We start from the raw sequence: 22,259 nt of genomic DNA, 5'->3' as shown, positions 1-22,259 counted from the left end.
TTCACACACACACACACACACACACACACACACACAAATCCAAAAGTGAATTGAAGACCCAGGAATTATACCCAGAACCTGCAACTGCTAGAGAAAACATAGGGTCAACACTACAACACCGACTTTCTTAAAAAGACCACTGAAGCTTAAGAAATAAAACCAAGAATCAATAAGTGGAACAATATCAAGTTAAAATCTTCTGCACAGCAAAGGAAACAAGAACATGAAAAGACAGCCTACAGGAAGGGAGAAGATCTCTGCGAGCTACTTTTCTGACTAGGTATGAATATCCAGAATATATAAATAATTCAAAAATCATAAAACCAAAAAGAAGAAAAAATCTTAATCAATAAATGAGTAAAAACTAAGCAGACTTTTCTCAAAAAGAAATAAAAATGGTCAAAAATATTTAAAAAAATATTCAATATCTCTAGCAATCAGGGGAATGCAAATCAAAACTACATTGACATTTCTTCTCACTTCGGTTAGAATGACAATCATCATGAGTGAAATAATAAATGCTGAAGAAGATGTAGGGTAAAGACTGACTCATGCATTTTTGATGGGACTGCAAATTAGTACAACCACTTTGGAAAGCAGTGTAGGGATTCCTAAAAAGACTCGAAATGAAACTTCCATATGATGCAGCTATCTCCCTCCTTGGTATTTATTTTTAAACTGGCACATAAAAACACAAAAAATATAGATTAATGAGGTATCATGTAATTTTATTTATATATTTTTTGGCACTGGGGATTGAACTCTGGGGTACTTTATTACTGACTATATCCCCACCCCATTTTAGTTTTTATTTTGAAATTGGGTCCCGCTAAGTCGCAGAGGTTGACCTAAAACTTGTGATCCTCCTGTTCCAGCCTTCTGAATAGCTGGAATTCCAGGGTTGTACCTCTGTGCCCTGTCTGTGTAGTATTTTGATATATGTATACATTGTGTAAAGTTAAAATTAAGTTAAGCATGTTTATATCCTCAAAATAATTTTTTTTTCTTTTGCGGTATTGGGGATTGAACCCAGGTCCTTGTTAGATAAGGGCTGTACCATTGAACTGCATCACTAGCTCTTATCATTTCTTTATGGTGAAAACCTTCAAAATACATTCTTCTAGCTTTTTGAAATGTAAGTACATCATTGCTACTATGCAACAGTGTACCACAATACCTTGCCTTACCTGGCTGTGATACAATGTCCATTGATCAACCTTTCCCATCCCTCCCTTCCTCCCAACACTCCACCACCTCTGGAAACCACCATTTTACTCTCAACTCCCATAAGATCAACATTTTAGATCCCATATATGAGTGAGATCATTTAACATCATTTCCATGTTCCTATTAGTGAGAAACTCTGTGATGGAGGTATGGGTGAAGAAATCAACATCAAGGGGCACATAATGTAGATCTGTGCTGCCCAATACTTAGGTACTGAGGTACTGATGACTTGTAGCTATTTACATTTACATTGTTCAACTCAGTTCATTGTCACAGTAGATACATTTCAACTGGTTAGTAGCCACAGGTGGTGGGTGGCTACCAAGCAGATGATGTAGACACAGCATTCTTTCATCATCACAAAAAATTCTTTCATCAATGGTCTAGAGGGAGGAAATGAATGGTAGAGAGCCACTTCTCCATGGGTTTCTCATGTTTCTGCACATCTTGAGATTAAAAAGTGTCTCATCTTCTCAAGGATGTTTGCTTAGCAAAAGTCTCAAGGGGTAAACAGAATGTCTCCCTCCCTGGCAAAATTAATATATTTATTTACTTTCAATTACAACAAAAGTAATCTAGTTTTCTTTGGTGAAAGTCCGGAAAGATCCTTGCAGCCCACTGTAAAATATTTGTGCTCTCGGACATGTATAATGTCCGACTGTGCTCCTCCTCAATGCCTTCAAGGGACTTCAGCATGAGCATGAAGCTAATGCTGCGTATAGTGTCATGAATAATAAAATCTTGTATTTCTGACCCAGGACACTTGGGTATTCTGCTAGCATAATGAACTCTGGCAGAATAGCCTGGTAGCTCTCAAATAAGGCAATTTCCAGAATCGTCAGTTTGTCAAATGAGTTTTGACAGACAATTCCAAAAAATTATGGTAACTTTATTTGCTTTGCTAAAATATTCATTTTAAGTCAATTTTCAATAAAGCATTTAAATTAATTATAATGTGTGATTTGCAAATCTCCCCAGTATTCTTCCTCTTCCCTCCAAACCTCACATGCTTTCTTTCCAGGAATGCATGTCAAGTTCTATATTCATATATTTAGGAATATATGTCAGAGATGATAAAAATCTACTTTGAAAAAATTGCTGCCATCTGCAAATAAGTAATTATAAATAGAGTGAAAATGGTTTCTATTGGTTTTGCATTGATTTCCTCAGATGACCCTGCACCACAGCTTGTTATACATTTAGTATGAGAAAAAAATAAGGTCCTCTGGCATCAAGTTAATGGCATCAAGTAGATCATTTTCGTGTATACATAAAAATATAAAAATATACAATTTTCTACTTTCCAAATTAATTGTTTGGAAAAATGATTGTCTTTTGTAAATTTTAAGTGTTTTATCTAAAATTATAACTGCTTTATATTGTCTTAAGTAAATAAATCATGGTTTTCCTTTAGGGGGTTCAAAGAAAATTTTTTCTTATGACACTAGAAGTCTGGAATGGCTTTAGCCAACATAGCTTTCATTGCTGACTACTCCTTTGGAACAAATCAATTATCTTATCATCACACAAATATTTCTACATGTATCTTTTGTTTTTAAGGATGAAAGTTGATGTTAAAAATCTGCTCATTGTCTTAGGTGTAGTCTAAAGAATCATTCTCCCCTGATCTGTAAGAATAAATGACTGCTTTTTCACTCATGTTGGTATTTACTTGATTTAAGATTGTGCTTATTTCATATATAAACAGGATGAGCTGGCTTCAGCGAGGTAGAAGTTTCTTTCTTTTGATGTTTAGTATGATTGCTCCGTGATCCTCAGAGACTCAGGCCACTTGCCACTTATTTCTCTCTGCATGGGTCTCTCTTTCTTAAAGTTACCTGCTGTTCCACAACAGTTCCTGGAACTCTGGCCATCATGTTCCTATTCTAAGGTCAGCAGAGGAGAAGTAACAACTCCTTCAAAGAGACCTTCTTGAAAACCTCAAAGAACACTTTGTTCCCCTCCATCTACAAGAGATTGGTCCATGAACAGTACAGGTGCAGAAGAGGCCAGACAGCAATCATTCTGAGGGTTAAGTATTTAGCTAAATGTTGGTTCTGCTACTCAGGAAGAGGAAAAAGGTATCTTATCCTTATACTTCTACCTAGTACTTACATTAACATTCTGGAGCATAATTTGTTTTCCCATAAGTGCTACCATTACTAAAAAAAACCTCTAAGTTTCTTGTAGGAAGAAATGTTGTGTTATTAATCCTACTTCAGAGCACGTAGCGTAACATCATCCTGTCATGCAATATATCCCTAATCATTATATGATGGTTGTAATAGTATTAATTGAATAAGCTCTCCTTTTAGAAAAAGAAATTTACATTGTATTTAGAAAACTACAAATTCCAATAACCAAAGTCTATGAAGGTGCTTTTAAAGTCCAAGGATTGATCTAAAATATGTCTCAGTCAACCTCAGACAAACAATTTATTATACATTTGAAATGAATTTTGAGAATAGGCATAGAAATTATATTAATTTATTTCTTAATTTATTAATTTGTCATAAAAATTTTCTCAAACATTTTCTCTTGGAAAGAACTGTGGCAGGTACTTGATATATAAAGATGAACAATTTGTGATTCCTGTTCTCCAAGAATTCACTATCTACAGTCATCCAGTGTGTGCAGGGGTGTCATTTCCTCTTATGTACATATGGCGGAGAATTTCTTTTAATACCTCCCATTCTGCTGTTATTTTCTTTTGTGGCATTTTCCGCTGATCACTCTTGACCCTCTGTGAGCAAAGAGAATGAGAGGATTAATTTGTCCTTCAAAAACAATCTGCTCCACAGTAGAACTGAGATAAAAGTATATTAATTATAAAATAAATTTTTGAAGTTCTCTCACCCCATAATTTCTTCTGTTGAATTTCTCTTTGTTAACATGTAAAATTTCTCCCACCAGAATTTCTTTAATATCTAATATGGTCTGTTTCAACATCTTGCAAAACATTGGAGAAGCCTGTTGTCTATTTTATCAGGTTAATATTGCCATTGCCACTCCTCAAATTTCTTTCATGGGTTTCTCTGTTGGAAATAGATTTACTCATTCTCTTGCAGAGTTAAATTAACTTAGTCTTATTGTCCATGTATATTTACTGATACCCTTGGGCAGTGGATGCTATGGTGAGCCACCAGGGAATTTGTTCCTCCAGCTGCTAATAACTTTGCTTGTGCTTGGTTCATGGCTGAATCCTTCCTACTCAGGAGCACCTGAGGCTGAAGTGAGAAGCATTATGGAGATTATATTCACCCCTAAGGGGAAGTTCTCAGAGAATGACTCTGTGATATGAAGGGTCCAGAGGCTAACCGTGTTTCTTAAATTAGGACATATCTAAACTTCAGAGCTTTTCACAAAATGGGCTGAATCTGCTACTGTAATTGCCAAGAAACAAACGGTAGAACTTCAAACAGTACTGAATTGAAATAGGATGTAAATGAAGGGAATGTAGTGGTTGAGGCTACATTCTAGCCATTTTGGAAACTTAGAATAATTAGTAGTATACAACTATTGAATTGGATGGATTTATGTAGAGTGCTACTGATGTATTAGGAAAAAAATACTGAAAAATTTAGAATAACTAACCAGTTGGCTGGAGTAAAAGTCAAATAGCCTCCTAGAAATCATAGAATAATCTCAATTCCTAGAATTGAAAGACAAAAAAGTTGAAGAACTTTTCATTTATGAGGGTGCCAGGGGTCTTGAGAAGGTTAAATCCTCAACCTTACAAAATCTACACACAGCACATAAGAAAAATATGGCACCCTGAGACCTGAAACAGGAGATATCTGGCTGGGTTAGTGCACTTGACAGTCTTGACTCCAGTTTTCACTGAATGCTCTGGGTTTGCAATAGTTCACTCCTCCTTGTTAAGGATTAGCACTTCCACATTGACTGAAGATGATGCAAAGACATATATTCCTTAAAAGACAGCAAAAATCCTTCCCACTCTCCAAGTGTCTTCTAGCCACCAAGCAAATAGCAAAGGATAAGTCAGTATATATCAACAGGGCAGGTGTTGGACCTGCTAAAGGAAAAAAAAATAGACTCTACCTTGCACAGTTCTATAAGGCCTAGAAAACAGAATAGCCAGGAGAATATAGATGGGGCTGGATATTGAGGAGTCAGGGAAGGGAAGAGCAGAACATAAATCTGGACAAGAGAGGGCTTATTGATCACATAGAAAACTCCCATGATATAGGACTTAACTACCTGGTTAAGATACCAGCAGATGGTGCCAGCATGTTTTCTAGATTTGCTGTCAAGAACTTGGAGGGAGCTATAGCCCATACTAATAAGGAATGTAGATTTCTGGAAAGATGGTGGAGTAAGGAACAAAGGGCTCAGATAAATGGGACTTCTAGACTGCATATGCCATGAGAAAATGGAAAACCCATCAGCCATCTATCCTCCCTCCACGAGATGGAAGACATGCCAATCCATCAAAGCAACAAAGAGGAATGTGCTAGAGGGAGAGAGACCAACAGTGTGAGGGAACCTCAAAATGACTGTACTTGGAACACTGGGACCAAGGGAAGAGCCATTCTTATAGAACTGGGATCCTTAATAAAAATGCAGGTGATAGGATGATAGGAATTTAAGAGTAGACAGATGGAAGAATGTCAATCATTGTAGACACAATTATCAAAAGGGCAAGACTGGTGTGGTTTTCAAGGGGCCTTGGCCAACAGATGGCACAGATGATGGCTATAAGAACAGAGAAACTATAAAGGTCAGAGAAAGGTCAAGTGTGTTTGAGTTCTCAGTAAGGCACATTCACTCCAGAAGTAGGGAAATAAACCCTATGACAACTAAGGGTCTCACCACCTCACTGATCTTTTTAAGGGGTTCAGTTGTCTAGGGAACACTGAAGTATCTACTATGAAGTAAAAGACAAGTTGATATATCTCCTGCCTTCAACTGTACCAAAAAAAGTACAATGACTACCAGTTATATTTGAAATACCATATTCCAAAATTTAGAAATATTGCTCTGACCAATTTACCCAATGACATGTGAGGCTAACATCTTAGAGTGCAGTCTACAATAAAATAAAGGGTTCTGCAGCAAGTCTAGTTTGCAGTACCAGTAAACTTTCCACTGGAGGAAGACAGTCTGTGACATTAGATATATCTATGATGGAAAATATATTACATGGAATTTACACCCAACCCCAAAAGGAGGATTACCTTATAAGTCACAGATTCTGGAGGTAAGACTCTATATTTCTCAATAAAAAATTATGCATATTTAAAAAAAGAATTATGCATATTTCAAAGCTTCTGACTGGCTACTAGATCCTGGAAGAAATGAATCAGCTGATTATGTGATAGCCAGTGAACATGTATCCAGACGTACCAACAGGAGCTGAGCTCTCTCAGAACCACCAAGTCATAAGATCAAGCAGGTCTAGAAGAAAATCACAGTAAGGAGGAAGTGATATATCCCAGATCTTGCCAATACTAGCTAGAAGGCACAACTGTGGTGCCTAATCAGAGATTCCAGTCCCTCATGTCATCTGCCTCTTCTCTGTGGGTTCTTTTCCTTAGCTCACCTCTGTAGTTACCAGAATGGTTTCTGATGACTAGACAACTAGGAAGAAAAAGGCCAAATATTGCTCATGGATAGGTGAGAGCTATAATTTGGTGAGCTTTATGTCACTGTGAAAAACAACATGAGATACAATCAACTTAAACAAGGACAGAATTACTTTGGCTCATGGTTTCAGAAGCTGCAGGCCATGGTCATTTGGCTCCCTTGTTTCTGAGATTATGGTGAGGCCGACTGTTATGGTAGAGAGGGTGCTAGTGCTGAAAAGCTGTTCATCCAATGGCAACTAGAAACGAGGCTGGGAGATGAAGGGATGAGGGACTAGAGTCAGAATATACCTTTCAAAGGCCTGCCCCCTGCAACCTACTTCTTCTACTAGTTTCTATGTCCTAATAAAGCCACACACAGGCCAATGAGCCTTTAGCACATGGTCTTTGGTAGACATTTCAGATCCAATCATAAGCACCCTATTTATATGCTACAGGGTCTCTATAGGTTAAAGGGTCTTTATTCTGTGGGTGAAATCTCCTACTAGTTGACAGAATATGTCCCCTTAAACTTTAAGTGGTGATAGTTGCTCATCTCCTTGACTTTCTTCTGCCAAGGGACCAACAGGAAAGGAAAAGAATTATAATCCTTTAGAAGGCTGTAATTCTGATTGTTAAAAATAGATAGGAATTCTATCATGTGGTGTGGACAGAAAGAATAGATTTGGCAGCCAGATACACTGAATCTTCCCTTGGGAATCCCCTTCCCAATGGAGAAGGCTTTTGACTTGGTTAGAATGTGGGTGACCAGTGGACTCTTGGAAATAAACATCTGGGTACAAACACAGGTGAGCTGCGTAGACAAGGAATATCAGTCATCAAGGATGAGAGTAAACCTAGAATGGGAAACAGTGGAGGAGGGTTATGAGTATTAATCTCCAAGCTACAATTAGCAGTAGCAGATTCTGTAACTTATTCCACTTTCCTATCTCATATAATTTCCCTAGGAGAAGAGACACATCTGAATCTTGGAGAGATATTCCCTGACAATGTGAACATATGTGTAAAGCAAGTAGCAATTGTCAATGTAAGGGGTGGATCACAGTGAGGGAAATTGTGCACTCCCAAGCTCACCCACTCATTGCCTCAGTGCTGAGAGCCATGTCTGCTCAAGATTCAAAGGTGAGTCCCTGCAGGACAGAATGCTCTCAGCTCCAAGGAGTTGCCTCTTCTAATTTTAAATACCCTCACCAAAAGGCCACATCCAGGGAGTAGCCTATCAGAGGATCAAAACTCTTCAGCATTTTCCCAATGGTAAAAAGGTCTAAAGGACCATTGTATATCCACATCTACCCATTGGATCAGCTGAGGGCTTTGTTGTAACTTAATCAGAACTGAATCCCTCTATCTGCCTATTCTTTTATCTCTCCCTTTCCCATATATGTTACTCTCAAGAACTCTATTTAATAAAATTTTGTCCATGCAAATCTTCATTTCAGAATCCATCCCTGGGGAATCCTTTGATAACAATTTGCTGTCTCTGGGTTTTTGTTTTGTTTTTCTTTAGCACTTTGTTTTATATTTACTCTCATAGCTAATATTTCATTATTCTGCTTTAAAATATGTATCTTTGTTGCAAACTAAGCCTGAAAAATGTATATTCTTCTATAATTTATTTCTTTTACTGCATTGTATATTTTTTATTCAATACTTCTGCTTAGCTCACTCACTAATCTTCTGGGAAACATTTTATCTGATTTGTGCTTTTCTGAAGAACCCTAATTTATTATAGTACCATTATATTATCTATTAGGATTATCTATCATTTTCTAATAAATGCAGGATTTGAGTTTCTTCAATTTTATCCTATGAAGCAGATTTCTAAAATTCATGCAGAGATGTTACTCTTCTGCTTCAGTGCAGGTTTCATTAAACACATAAATCAAGAATGTCTTTTTGCAGGATAGTACAAATCAAGATTCAAGTAAGTAACTCAAATATTACTTTTGGCAAGACTGACAGGTTTTCCATCCATTGTCTTCCATATGTCAGAATGCCTGCATCTATTTTCCAGTCCTGCACATTACCTTTTAATATGTCTATCTATCTTTTCAATTAAGATCTATTGAGCATCATGCTGTGTAGATGCAAGATTACCATGACCTCCAAAGACATGATACTGGTAACACTCAAGTTTATTAGTTATGGTGACTTACAAAGATATAAGATCTCTCATGGCTGCCACCCAGGGGCATGTGTGTGTCAGCAGCCTGAACATGTAGCAGAGACCACTACAAGCAGCAGGATACACGCCCCCATCTGAGGTTCACACTTGTGTGTGAATTTGAAAGGGTTGTGGGAGTTTATGAGGAATTCCCTAATAAAAGCATCACATATGGGGTGTTCGAAACAACGGAGTTTTATTTTCTCATATTTCTGGATGATAAGTGCTTAAGATCAAGGTTTTTTTTTCAGAGTTGGTTCCTTCTGGGGATGGAAGGGGATAAAATTCAGCCCACAATGAGGGTACAGAGGATGCCTACCTTCTCTAAGTAACCAAAAAAAATGGTTAAAGAAAGCAATAACAAGAAAAATAACCTGCAAACCTCCAGACTCTGCACAGCGCTGGGAGCTTATTAAAGACCAAGATCTGTATACCGAGAGGCCTGCCATAAGTCTTGATGCCCTCTAAAGCCTATTGTCTTTCTGTAAAATGAGCTGTTGGTGGTGAAGGGGCTTGCTGCTGGGCATCAGGTAATGAGAAGGGGAAAGCTCCATAGGCAGTTAAGATTGGGTTTGATTTATTCCCCTTCACATCTGCCGCATAACAGGACTGTTTCAGTCATTAGCAGTGAATCAACAGAGAAGACCCTTGTTCTCATGAAGCTTATATTCTAGCAAGGAAACAGCTATGTGGAAATGAGAAAAGGACTATTTTATATAATAATAAATGCTATGGGAATGTAACAGAGAGTATTTGAATAGAATCTACTTTGGTACCAGAGGATCAGGGAAGGGTTTTCTGAGAACTACACAAAAAAGAGCCATTCATGAAAAGGAGCTATGTAATTACCTATGTTCAGTGTAATTAAGATTTCCCCACACATTAAAAATGATTTTAGATAGTTTTAAAAGTACAGGATGTGGCATGTACATATGTCCAGTATAAATCATGCATCATACATGCATATACGACATGCATACACATATATGTGTATTATACATATGTGTGTGGATATATGCATATATCCAAGTTTTATAATCTCTTTGCATCTACTTTCTTTGTGATGTGATATTATATTATTCTTTAAGAGCTGGAGACTAATTTCTCTACCCGTGTATTTGAGCTGGTCTTATGATTTATTTGGTTAATAAACTGCTGCAAAACTTACAAAGCAGTTTCAAGCCTATGCCTCAAAAGATTGCACAATTCTGCATTTTCCCTGGGACCAGCCATTATAATGTGAGTAAACTTGGTCAGTTACCTCAGCAACCAGCCAAGTGTTAGATTGTGTGTACAGTACCCTGAGGGCTTTGTTGTAACTTAATCAGAACTTAATCAGAACTACCAGCCAGCTGATCTTAGATGCAGGTGCAAACTTAGTTGAGATCACCCAATTCTATCATAGGGCCAAAGAATCAGCAGGTGACCTATATACTATACAAATATTAAATGCTTATTGTTTTAAGCAGCTGAATTTTTGATAGTTTGGTATGCTATAGCAACTGAATGTTACATGTGATAAAACTTTTTTAAATCAATAGACACGTTATTCGCAGATTAAATTCTTGCTCAGAATTAATTTTCAAATGTGTAACATTTTTCTCTCATGTGATTTCATTGCTAACTTTATGAATGGTGAATTTTTTGTGTCAGAGTTTATAGAAGCAATGTATAACATTTTAGTATGGTGATGAAAAAATTAGAAGACAGTAAATCTGATAACTAAGGAAAACATTAAAATAATCAACACTATTTTTTAACTCCAACATTTTTGGTATAGAAATGCTAATTTAAATAATAATTTCTCATTAAAACTGTGACTTTAGAATCATTCTCCGGAAGTCACACACAACAACGATGATGAAAACTCACTTCCTCAATTACTGACTTCTAAGTACAATTTTCAAACCAAGAAAAATATGGAAACATCAAATTTTAAGGATATAAGAGTAAGCAAATACGTGTGAGAATAACTAAAGTCATATGTATGAATCAGAGATTTATCATCCACAAATAATTAAGGTTTCTGTGTAGAATATGATAAGAATGTTCTATCACGAGGGTTTTATGCATTTAATATTATTCTTGGAACCATGAAGTATTTGTGTGTATGAATGTATTGTTTAGGCTTTGATAAATGGATCCATAATAAAAAAATTAAAAAAAAATGATAGTGGATGTAGATGTAAATAAGGTAAATCCTGGGTGAAACTTAAAACACAACATGTGTATAATGTACATTTGTTACAGTGGGCTGAATATTTCTTTTTTACCTTTATAACAATCAATGGGAAGAGAACTAGGCCACCTACTATGTTCAAAATATAAAAATAAGCCAAATATAACTATGCCTTTTTTGTTCCTAATAAAGATCTGAGTGAAATTATGCTACATGGGAAACTGAGGAACAAAGAAAGCAATGAGCAGTTCTCCTGAGTTTTTTTTCCCCAGAGATATTTAGATGACTCTAATGACATTTGCTATCTCACATGCTCCCCTTTATTTATCCGTCTACATCTTTGCTGCACATTATTTTTTTTTTTTCCTTTTAAAATTTTACCCATTTCTCGGGCTGTGATTGTGGCTCAGCGGTAGAGCACTCACCTGGCATGTGCGAGGCCCTGGGTTCAATTCTCAGCACCACATAAAAATAAATAAATAAAGGTATTGTGCCCAACTACAACTAAAAATAAATAAACATTTAAAAAAAATTTACCCATTTCTCACTGGCAAAGAACCAAAGAGATTAGATAAGTGAAGCCAGTGCTGAAAAATATTTGGTCAGAATTATTAGGGGAGAGATCCTAATTGCAATGCTTCCCTTCTCCAAAATATCTTTAGATATGTGATATTTTATGCCATTCATATCTAAGATGCTTTGGTAGCTCATGTATTTTCCTTTTTCACAAGGTTATCTGATACCATGCTAATTAGAATTTATAGACAACTGATTTATCATTGGATGCATATACCATAAGAAGTTTTTGTGTCATAAACAACAATCATTGCCTACCAAGTTTAGAAATATATCCCCAGTGTGTCTCTAAAAAATGTTTGAATATGTGCTAACAGGTGTTACTTTGCTTTCTTGGCCTCCCAACGAATTACCAAATTTTACCTGAAACCACATACTGAATTTTAGCTTCTCCAGTTACATCTTCATTATAAATCACTTTCTAAAAATATATGCTTACAAAATGCCAATACTGGTCACCGCCAGACAAGGTAACAGTGGCCAGAGCAGTAGTTGATGGAACATGAAGACAAATGAGCTATTCCAGGGCCAATAATGTACCTTGCTACTGGCCATGTTGATGCCTGTATACCAGTGTACCTGAGTGTGGGGCAGGGAGGTGTTAATGACACCCTCAGGCCTGAGAGGAGACAACTGGTCAAAAAAACTGAACAGACTAACTTAAGATAAATTTTAGTGACAGAATATCCTTAGAGGTGCACTGTGGAGTGATAACTTGAAGAAGACATTAGTACACCAGTTAAAAAATATAAAACTGCACCTTGTTTCTCTGAGACACGTTTTAAAGCAGCTAATTATCTTCCATAGTCTGTAAAAGTAGTAAAACAGTCTTGGGTTGAAAACCTGGAAGGAACTGTATAAACCCCTAGCCCCTTTCCTGCCCTATTTTTTGGAGTTGCAGTTTTAGCACAGGCCTGTGGAAGGAATGCTATGGTAAACAGTAGTCAGTGAAAAGGCCTGGGAAGGGTTCACCATGTGATTTTTTTTTTATTGCTAAGGATGTTGGAAAAAGTCAAGTTGTTAGAATTTAAAGTGCAGATGGTTGGACGAGAATGGGACCTAAGGGAACCTCAGATGGCTGGTGTTTACAGCCTTAAAGGATCCCTTACACAAATGTTCTGCACTGGGTGATTTGCTTCTCTTGGAGGTTACGGCAGAAGTGATGAAAAGTCATTTCTGAGGTTAGGTTACAAAGAAAAAGTAATGTGGCTTCTGTCTTGGTCACTCTTTCTTCTCCTTCCCTCCCAGAGACCTCACTCTGGGAGGAATGAGCTGCCATGTGGTGTGTGTACTCTGGTAAGAAACAAGCCTGTGGCAGTAACCAGGGAGACCCAAGGCCTGTCAACAGCTAGGCAAGAGAGCTTGGAGAAGGACCTGCCCTGATCAAGCTGAGGTGACTCCTGTCCTCTCTGGCACCTTCCTTATTTCAGACCCGTGAAAGACCCTGCTCCAGAGGCAGCGGTCAATCTCACCTGGATTTCTGGCCCACAGAAACTGTGAGCAAAAAAAGCTTTGTTGTTTGAAGTCGATATTCTGGGGATATGCACAGCAGTAGAAAACTAACATATAGAGAGAAGTGGTTTCAGCCTCCCTAGCCTGTGTCTTGGTTTCTACTTTCTAAGTCTGTTTTCTGTGCTTTCCTATCTGTGCTCTTCTTTGAGTCTGAGATTGCTTGGGCTCATTTTTTCTTGGTAGTTATATCCTGAGGGCCCTGGTGAGAATCTGAGGCAAGAGGCAAGAGCAGTATAACATCTCTGGTCTTATATCTGCCTGGCACTTGTGGTGAGACCAACCACATTAGATGAGGCCTTCATCAAATGTTGGAGAAGTGCTGTTCCACCCCTTCTCTTTGATGGACTTAATGTAAAAATATACGTGGGCCAGTAGGTTGTGCTAGGAATTCATTTGCTTTTATTATAACAATCAGTCATCTTGCATTTAATTTTTTGGCATCTAGAATGGGGAATACCCATGGTATTTTGGCTTGTTCTTTTAAGTTCCAATTTTCTGGAGCCGTTGCAGCTGGGCTTTAGATCTTAGTCTTTTTTAAAGGTCACTTTCTCAACAAAGCCTCTCCTGGCCACCCATTATCCTATTACCACCTTTCTACCCCTCTTACCTTCATCTATTTTTTTTTTCCTTCCAAAGCACTTTATCACCAGCTAAAACAGCATGTAGGAAAATGTGATTTTCTTACATATTATGTTGATTGTTTAATACTCACGCCCACCAACTACAATTAAAAACAAACAAACTACAATTAAAAAACAAATAAACCCATGAAGCATTTGTTTTGCTCATTGCTGAATTTTAATTGCCCCAAATTACTGAATACACGTTTGCTGAATTAACTAATTAATTCATTAATTAGCAGTTTTCTGGAAAATTAATGTATGGTGGTAGATTAGAGATTAGTCTTCCACCTCTTGATCTAAAGAACAAGGAAACAGCTGTGAGTAAATTAATCTTATCAAGATTGCATATGACGTAGAGTAAGGACTGGATATTAGGCTTCAAATTTTTCCCCTATCATACTTTCATATGTCCCTATTTCCTGGACAAATTTTAAAAAGAGATACTTAAGAATATATATGGAATCTAAACTTCAAATAGTTTTCTTATTTAATAGTAATTTTCATATACATTAATACCTGAAGAGTTTTGAATGTTTCTAGATTTTCTCCAGTTAGTACATTTTAATAGATATTTAATTTTAATTTATAAAATTCTTCTTAATTTTCAAAATCTGCCAAAATTCATACTGAATGTTTGTGTGAATGTCAAACTGACTAAAGTATTAGAAACTCACGATGTTTTTGAAAGTAATGATTATTTTTTCTTAGAAAACTACTCTTAGTCATTTTTTTTTGGCAATAAACAGTGTGTTTGTGATAAAGAGTAACTATTAATTTTGAGAAAATACCTACATTGTATCTATAAAGCTATGTGTTATATTTTCAGGCTTTTTAGAACCAATGCCTATATCCTAGAGGTTCAATTATGTGCTGCCCACAGCTTTTAGACATGCCATCCTCCCCATGACTCTGCTGTCCACTCTTAATCCTGTCAACAGTGCTCATCACTCAACAAAGCCTTGATCTTATGGCCTGCCACCATCTTTGTGTCTTTGATGCCACATGGATGGCTACCAAATGTCCTAGACTTTGCATTTCTTGACCTATTTGTCTACAGAGAATTCATGGCCACCACTGCTCAGATATCGTCTTTCCATTCCCCAGCGTCACACCCTGGACCTGATGGTTGTGGCACCTTTGAAGTGGTGGAAGCACCCCTGCTCTGATCATGACCGCCTCTCTACTGCCCTTGTGACCATTTATCAGCTTCAACAACTCTGCTTCTTGGACTGTTGGCTTTCTGCCAACCCATTAGTTTTCTGTAGCTGTCTCTCAGCTGTCACGGGCCAGCAGTTCAGAATCTTTACCAATGCTATTAACATTCCTCTTGCCTCTGGTTTTTAATTTCATCTGTTTACTAAAATCCTTATCCTGGACAAAACTATTCACATTTTTACATTTTGCATACAAGTCGTGTAGGACTTGTGAAGAAAGTCTCAGGGCAGGAAAGATGTGGTTGACTCTGAATGCACAAGCCTTGGCCCCTGCTGTCATGGTCCCCTCTGATTCCCTCTCACATGAGTTTTTCAGATGCTTCTTTAACTTCTCTGTGCTCTCCTCTTCACATTCACATACACTTGGTATCTTACTTTTTCTTGAATATCAGAAAATAGTTGGGAGACTTAAGGCCTCAATGTCTCATTATCTTGGTATCAATACCCTTTACTTCCATTCTCCTGGGCCAATCCTTCCAACCCCATTTTGGATCACAACCTCTTTTGCTTTGCAAAAACTTAATTTTCGTGACAAATTTTTTCTGTCACATATTCAAATTATTTATTCTAATTGAGTCTTTCCCAAACTTGCTTATATCACTGTCATTTAATAAAAACAAACCCAGCTCTTCTGGTGTCACATGTCTTTCTAATAGACATGTGTGGCAGGTTGTGTTTTCCAAAACTAGCTGCCAGAACATCTCCTCTCCCACGTTAATTCCTTAAAAGATGACCCTGACTATCCCACTTAAATGGTGGGAACCATGTTTCCTCCTGAATCACGGCAGAACTTTCCAACTGCTTCAGCTCATGGGGCGCATGTCACTCTCCATGTGGGCTCTCCCTATGGACTAGTTGAACTTTCTCACAGCATCATGGTTCAACTTCAAGAGAACACCTTAATAATGCAGAGGTGGAGATGCAGAGCCTATTTATAATCAAAGCTTGGCAGACCCATTGGGTTGCTTCTCATTCCAGCCTGTAACAGTGCCTGTTATCAAACGACTTACTGATGTGTAATCCAGATCACCTGGCTCAGGCAAACTGTTGAGTCTATACATTGCACAGATAGCATTATTAATCTCTTTCCATACTGTATTCTTTGAAAGATAGTTCCTATGCATTCCCCCCAGCCCCAAACCTTAGAGTAGGGATTTATATGTTCTGCTGCGTTGAGGTTGGAGTACCTCTATCATTTATTTGGGAATTTTTCTGCATGAGCAATCTACTATCCCCTAAATATTTATTTTTTGATTGCTTATTTGTATTAGTATGGACTCATGGCCATTTATTGTACTATTTTGGTTATAATGCAACACCATATTGTTGTAGTTATCATCTGTATTGTGATTGAACCCTTCACACTGAGTTACATTCCCAGTTCTTTTTTTATTTATTTTTTCCTTTTGAGACAAGGCCTTGCTAGGTTGAAGAGGTTGACCTTGACCTCTGCAATCTTCCTGCTTCAGCCTTCCAAGTCACTGGGATTACAGTGTATGCCACCACACCTAGATCAAGAGTTTTTATTGTTGTTGTTTATATATCTCCTCTTCTTCTTCCTCCTACCCTTTCTCTCCTTTTGATTCTCCTTCTCCTCCTCATTTTCAATTATTTTTGCTCAAAGGGCAGCTTTAGCATTGGGAGTTCTTTTTGTTACATCCTGTGCCCCTTTGGTATACCCAATCAATATGGCATTATTTCTAGCACTTCTTTACTTTCTGGAAGTACAAGATAATAATCTTATATCTCCTTCACCAGCCCACGAATCAGTCCTTTCTCTAAGGAGCATAATATTATTATTATTTTTTTTTTCTTTTTGAGAAGAATATTAGAAACTGAGTTCAGGCAGAGGTCTGCTCTTTTCTCCTGGGCTGCCATTGCTCTTTGGCCCTCTCAGCTCACAGAGCAAGGGAACATTGTGGGTAACATACCACCCACTTACTCAGATACATGTGAGTGCCTGTAGCAGTTTTACAATTTAGGGTTTTATGGTTAATTTACAATTTATACTTAAGAGACACAATCTTTTTTGGGGGGTGGGTGGGTACCAGGGATTGAACTCAGGGGCACTCAACCAATGAGCCACATCCCCAGCCCTATTTTGTATTTTATTTAGAGACAGGGTCTCACTGAGTTGCTTAGAGCCTTGCTTTTGCTGAGGCTGGATTTGAGCTCGAAATCCTCCTGCCTTAGCCTCCCAAACTGCTGTGATTACAAGTGTGTGCCACGGCACCAGGCCAAGAGACATAATCTTAATTTTCTTGTTAAATATCATGAAATATCAATCATTTTCCGTTGAGCTCCCTCTGAAATTACCTAATTATTAAACTAAGGGCAAACCACTCAACCTGTGGAAACCTTACTTTTTCATGTGTAAAATGAGGAGAGGTTCCCTGGATGACTTGAAGTTTTAACCAATTCCAAAGTCCTTATGTAGCTGTCAGCACCGTATCTGTGCAGATTCTTTGGAGGCAACTTGATCTTGACCTGTGAAGTATGTAATAAATGTCATTGTCACAATCCTTTAAGTTTGCCCCTGTACAGGCACGTCTTTGTGTGGGGTGAATATGTTCTCACCCATCGACCACAAGAACACTCAGAATATTCATTTAAGCTACTGTCTTTTCTGCTTCTATTAAGTCACATCCGCCTTCTGCCTTTCCTGTTCCATTAAGAAGAGATCTGCAGTGTTTTACTTTTTCTACCCACTTGAAACCTAGTTCTCCGTGGTAGAAAGCTCAACTTTTGGAAAAGCATAAGGAGCTGGTATGTCTCTGACATTTATTTGGATAATATGTGTCATCATTGTGTCTCAAAAGCATGACACAGACTTCTTTCAGTGGGCTGGACCATGAAAAGAGGAAACAAGAATAGATTTTCACATATTTTTAAGTGAAATAACAACCAAGCAAATCTATGGTTCACTGCTTCAGGTTATTTCACAGATGAAAACAGGCTTTTTATGACAAACCACTTTCTCTATTCTGTCCTTCACGGTGAGATCATGGTTCCTGCAAAATAAAGGGATTTTTTCAAAGTTAAGGGATTCTCTGGGTCTAGTCTTCTCAATCATTTTAGTGCATGTACAAATCAAGCCATTCATCTAATTCTGAATACTCTGTGAGAGGATCTGTCAAATAATTAAGTGAAAAATAATTTAAGTCTGGCCATCACAATATCTAGGCAGTAGGAATGGAATTTTCCTTGGCAGCTGCATATTGCATAATACTAACTCTGAGCTTAATCACAACCGTTGACTACAAAAGGATTCAGAAGTTTAAACACCAGTATCAGGATTTTCTTAGTTTTTCCCCTCCTGGCAATCACTTTTACTTTAATGCCATTTTAGAGTCTGGTTGACATTGGTTTCCTGAGACAAGGTATGCCAATTAAATAGAAGTCAGTTTTTTTTTTTTTTGCTTTATTTATTTTTTCTTTCTTGAAACAGAAAATTCTTGACAGCATTAAATACAACGTCTTCAAGGAAGCATCTGGACTATGGTTATAGATGAGCATTTCTCATTTCATTGTCTGAGTACAAAGCCATTTATAGGGCAACTTATCACATAAACACCCCTTGGCATCTTATAATAGAAATCAATAACAACAGAAAAAGAAGACAGATGCAATTTAACCATATGCTACATAAAAGATACCCTATGAATGCCTTAAAATATTGGTGTATACTATATTTACCTTGTATAAATGACTATCTTATACAGTCAATTTTTGTTAATATTTGGCAAAAGGAGAGAGGAATATTTATGTTAGTAGGAAAATTTCAAAAGTACCACTTTTAAATTCATTAAATGTTTTCTAATTTCTCACTGTTTTCAAGTGTGCTACCATTTATGGATATACAGAGAGCAGGTTTTGAAGGGGTAGAGTAGGGACCATTTGTCAAACGGAGAAGTTTGAGACAGAGGATCTGGGAGTATCAAAATGGCTCATGGTCCAGAGCAGCCTGCTGGTACTGAAAAGAGAGTGGTGCTCACCCAGTTCAGGCAAGGAGGTGTCATTTTTTTGCTCAGAGTGGCTCAGCCAGAGGGGGATTGAGGTGGCAGCAGTGGAATGTCAATAGCCTTCATTCACAAAAGGGGTGCTTCATTCATAAAAGGACATGCTTGGCGTGGAAGGCAGGCATTCAGAGCAATCCGATGTGAAGAAGACCCCCCAAGGCACCCAGAGACCTAGTAGGAGTTTACTCAGGGAGGCTGAGGCAGAAGAGGGACATGGCGGAGCTGGGTCCCCGACTGGTTATGGTAGTGGACTCACTGCAGAGATGGTGGTTTTTGTTTGTTTGTTTGTTTTGCCAATTATCCCTCTCAGATTGGGGGCTGGGAAGTATCTCTGTCACATGGGATCTGCATGTTTACGTGTTCGTTTAGTCTGGACCTTGAGGAAAAGGTAAGGATGCTGGAAGCCATGTCAACCTCTCATGACAGACTCCAAAGCCCCCAGCTTAGACAAGGCAGATTCCTGATCTCTGCTTTAATGTTGAGGAGGCCTCCCATCACCCCTGGCAATGGTAACTGACTGATATCCTGTTAGCTTTTACAGTTTTCTCTTTCACCCCAAGTATATAACTCCTTCAATTCAGTTGAGTATTTAATATTACATTTGCAGGACATAAAGTTGTTTTTTTTTTAAATTTATTTTTTAGCACATTCAGCATTTGTTCTTGTAGTTTACATTTACTTTATGGGGGGGGGTCACAGTGATTGATTTATTTGATAGGGACATAGGAAAACTCAACAAGGATTAAAATTTTATTAAATCCTATCCCTATGAAAAATGAGAGACTGATAGTTATACTTCCTACCTACAACCTGTCCTTGACATTGGCAGGTACTTTTATGATTTCATTAAAATACAGAAGAAACATTTTATCAAATTATTTAAAATCCATTTTTAGAAAGCCATCGTCTCAGAGTTTGTTATAGTGTTTTTTCCTCTCCTTTAGCTCTTGCTTTTGAAGGAGCTATCCTTTTTTTTTTGGATTAAATATTAAGAAGCCAGCAAAGCCAGAATTAGTCAGGAGGTCAGTATAGGTAGGTAAACTGAGTCAGGCATAACCAAGGAGGCTGATTTGAGTGGGTCTGGGAAGTTGAAGAAGGCCCTTGAGGGACTAAAATGCCTTCAGAGCCCTTCCTCCACCCTATCAAGATAACCTGCCCCTGCTCCCACCTGTGGCTAAGGTGACCTGTCCCAGGAATTGTCCCTCCTACAGGGAGTTAGGATTGTTAATTAATGTGTCCTGGTCTGCTCCATCCAGCCCTTCCTCCACCCATCTGCTATCACCTTTTGGCCATTCCACCCAACATCTCCTGGGCCGAGTCACACACACAGGAAGAAGAGAGATAAGGGAAGAGAGCAGGAGAACAAAGGAAGCCTGCGACATATATAAAAAGAAACAGAACGCTCGTACTCTTGGGGTACCAGGACACCAGCTATGGTCCCCTTCTCCCCCCCAGGAGAAGTCTGTGTTACCCCTTTTTAAATAAACCCTGCTTTATATGCTTGCCTCCTCGTGCTTCTCTAATGTTAGACTTCAACATGTGAATAAGCCGGACTTTAGAGCTTACATGTCATTTCAGTAATGTCTAGTAGGTATCACAAAGTTGTGCAAAGATCACAACTATGTTTTTTTTATTTGTTCTTTTTAGTTACATGAAAGTTGCATCAGATTCATCCCACTGTCTTTTATATTCCTATTCCCCTCTCTTTCCTTCATTCCCCTTTGTCTAAACTACTGAACTTCTATTCTCAACTTCTCCCCTTATTGTGGGTTAGCATTCACATATCAGACAGAACATTTGAAGTTTGGTTTTTTAAGACTGGTTTATTGCACTGAGCATGAAAGTCTCCAGATCCTTCCATTTACTGGCACGTTTCATAAAGTAATTCTTCTTTATGGTTGAGTAATATTCATTATGTACATGTATCACATATTCTTTATTCATTTATCTGTGAAGGGCAGCTAGATTGGCTCCATAGTTTAGCTATTGTGAATTAAGCTGCTTTGAACATTGATGTGGCTGTGTCAATTTAGTATGCTGATTTTAACTCCTTTGGATATATACCAAAGAGTGGCAAAACTGGGTCAAATGGTGATGCCATTCCTAGTTTTGTGAGGAATCTACACATTGCTTTCTAGAGTGGTTGCACCAGTTTGCAGTTCTACCGATAATGTATCAAAATTATCACAACTATTTAATTCAAAAACATTTAATCACCCCTGAAATAGATCCTCATACCTACTAACTGTTACTATCTATTCCTCTCTTCCCTGGCTCCTGACAGCCACTAATCTTCTTTCTGTTTGTATGTGTTTGCCTATTCTGGACACTTGACAGAATGGAATCATTTGCAATATGACTTTTGTTTTGCATCTTTCTTTGCATTTAACAAACAATTTTTTTTTTAACCAGGGATTCAACTCAGGGGCACTTGCCCATTGAGCCACATTCCCAGCCTATTTTGTATTTTATTTAGAGACAGGGTCTCACTGAGTCACTCTGCACCTTGCTTTTGCTGAAGCTGGCTTTGAACTTGCGATCCTCCTGCCTGTGTCTCCTGAACTGCTGGGATTGCAGGCATGTGCCATCATGCCTGGTTTAGCATACTATTTTAAAAGTTCATTTATGTTATTTCATGTGTCACTGCTATATTGGTTCAATTTAAATCTGACTAACATTTCATTGCATGGATTATACCACAATTTTTTGTTCATTTGTGAGTTGATAGATAATTGGGTTGGCTACTATGCATAAAGCTCCTATAAACATCTATGGGTGGACATACATGTTCATTTATGTTGGGTATATATTGTCTGACTTTGCTAGGTGATCATAATAAACTGTCACAGATTAAAGAAGAGAAAAGTCTTTTATCATGGTTGTGGATGCTGAAAGTTGGTGTCGGTGAGTCAGTTTCTCCTGAGTTCTGTCTCCTTGTCTTGCAGATGGCTGACCTCTCCTTGCATCTTCACATGGTTCTTCCTCTGGGCGCCTACATCCCTGGTGCCTCTGTGTGTCTAAATGTTTTTATCTGTGGACATCAGTCATACTGGATTGGAACCCAAAGATCTTGTTTTCAAATGTAATTAGACTCTCTGTTGCTGAGGGTTAGCACTTCAGCATATGAATCTGAGAGTGT

This window comes from Marmota marmota, unplaced genomic scaffold, assembly GCF_001458135.2.
Source record: "Marmota marmota marmota unplaced genomic scaffold, marMar, whole genome shotgun sequence".
NCBI lineage: Eukaryota > Metazoa > Chordata > Mammalia > Rodentia > Sciuridae > Marmota > Marmota marmota.
The sequence above is the reverse complement of the archived record's forward strand: the minus strand, read 5'-3'. Positions refer to the sequence as shown.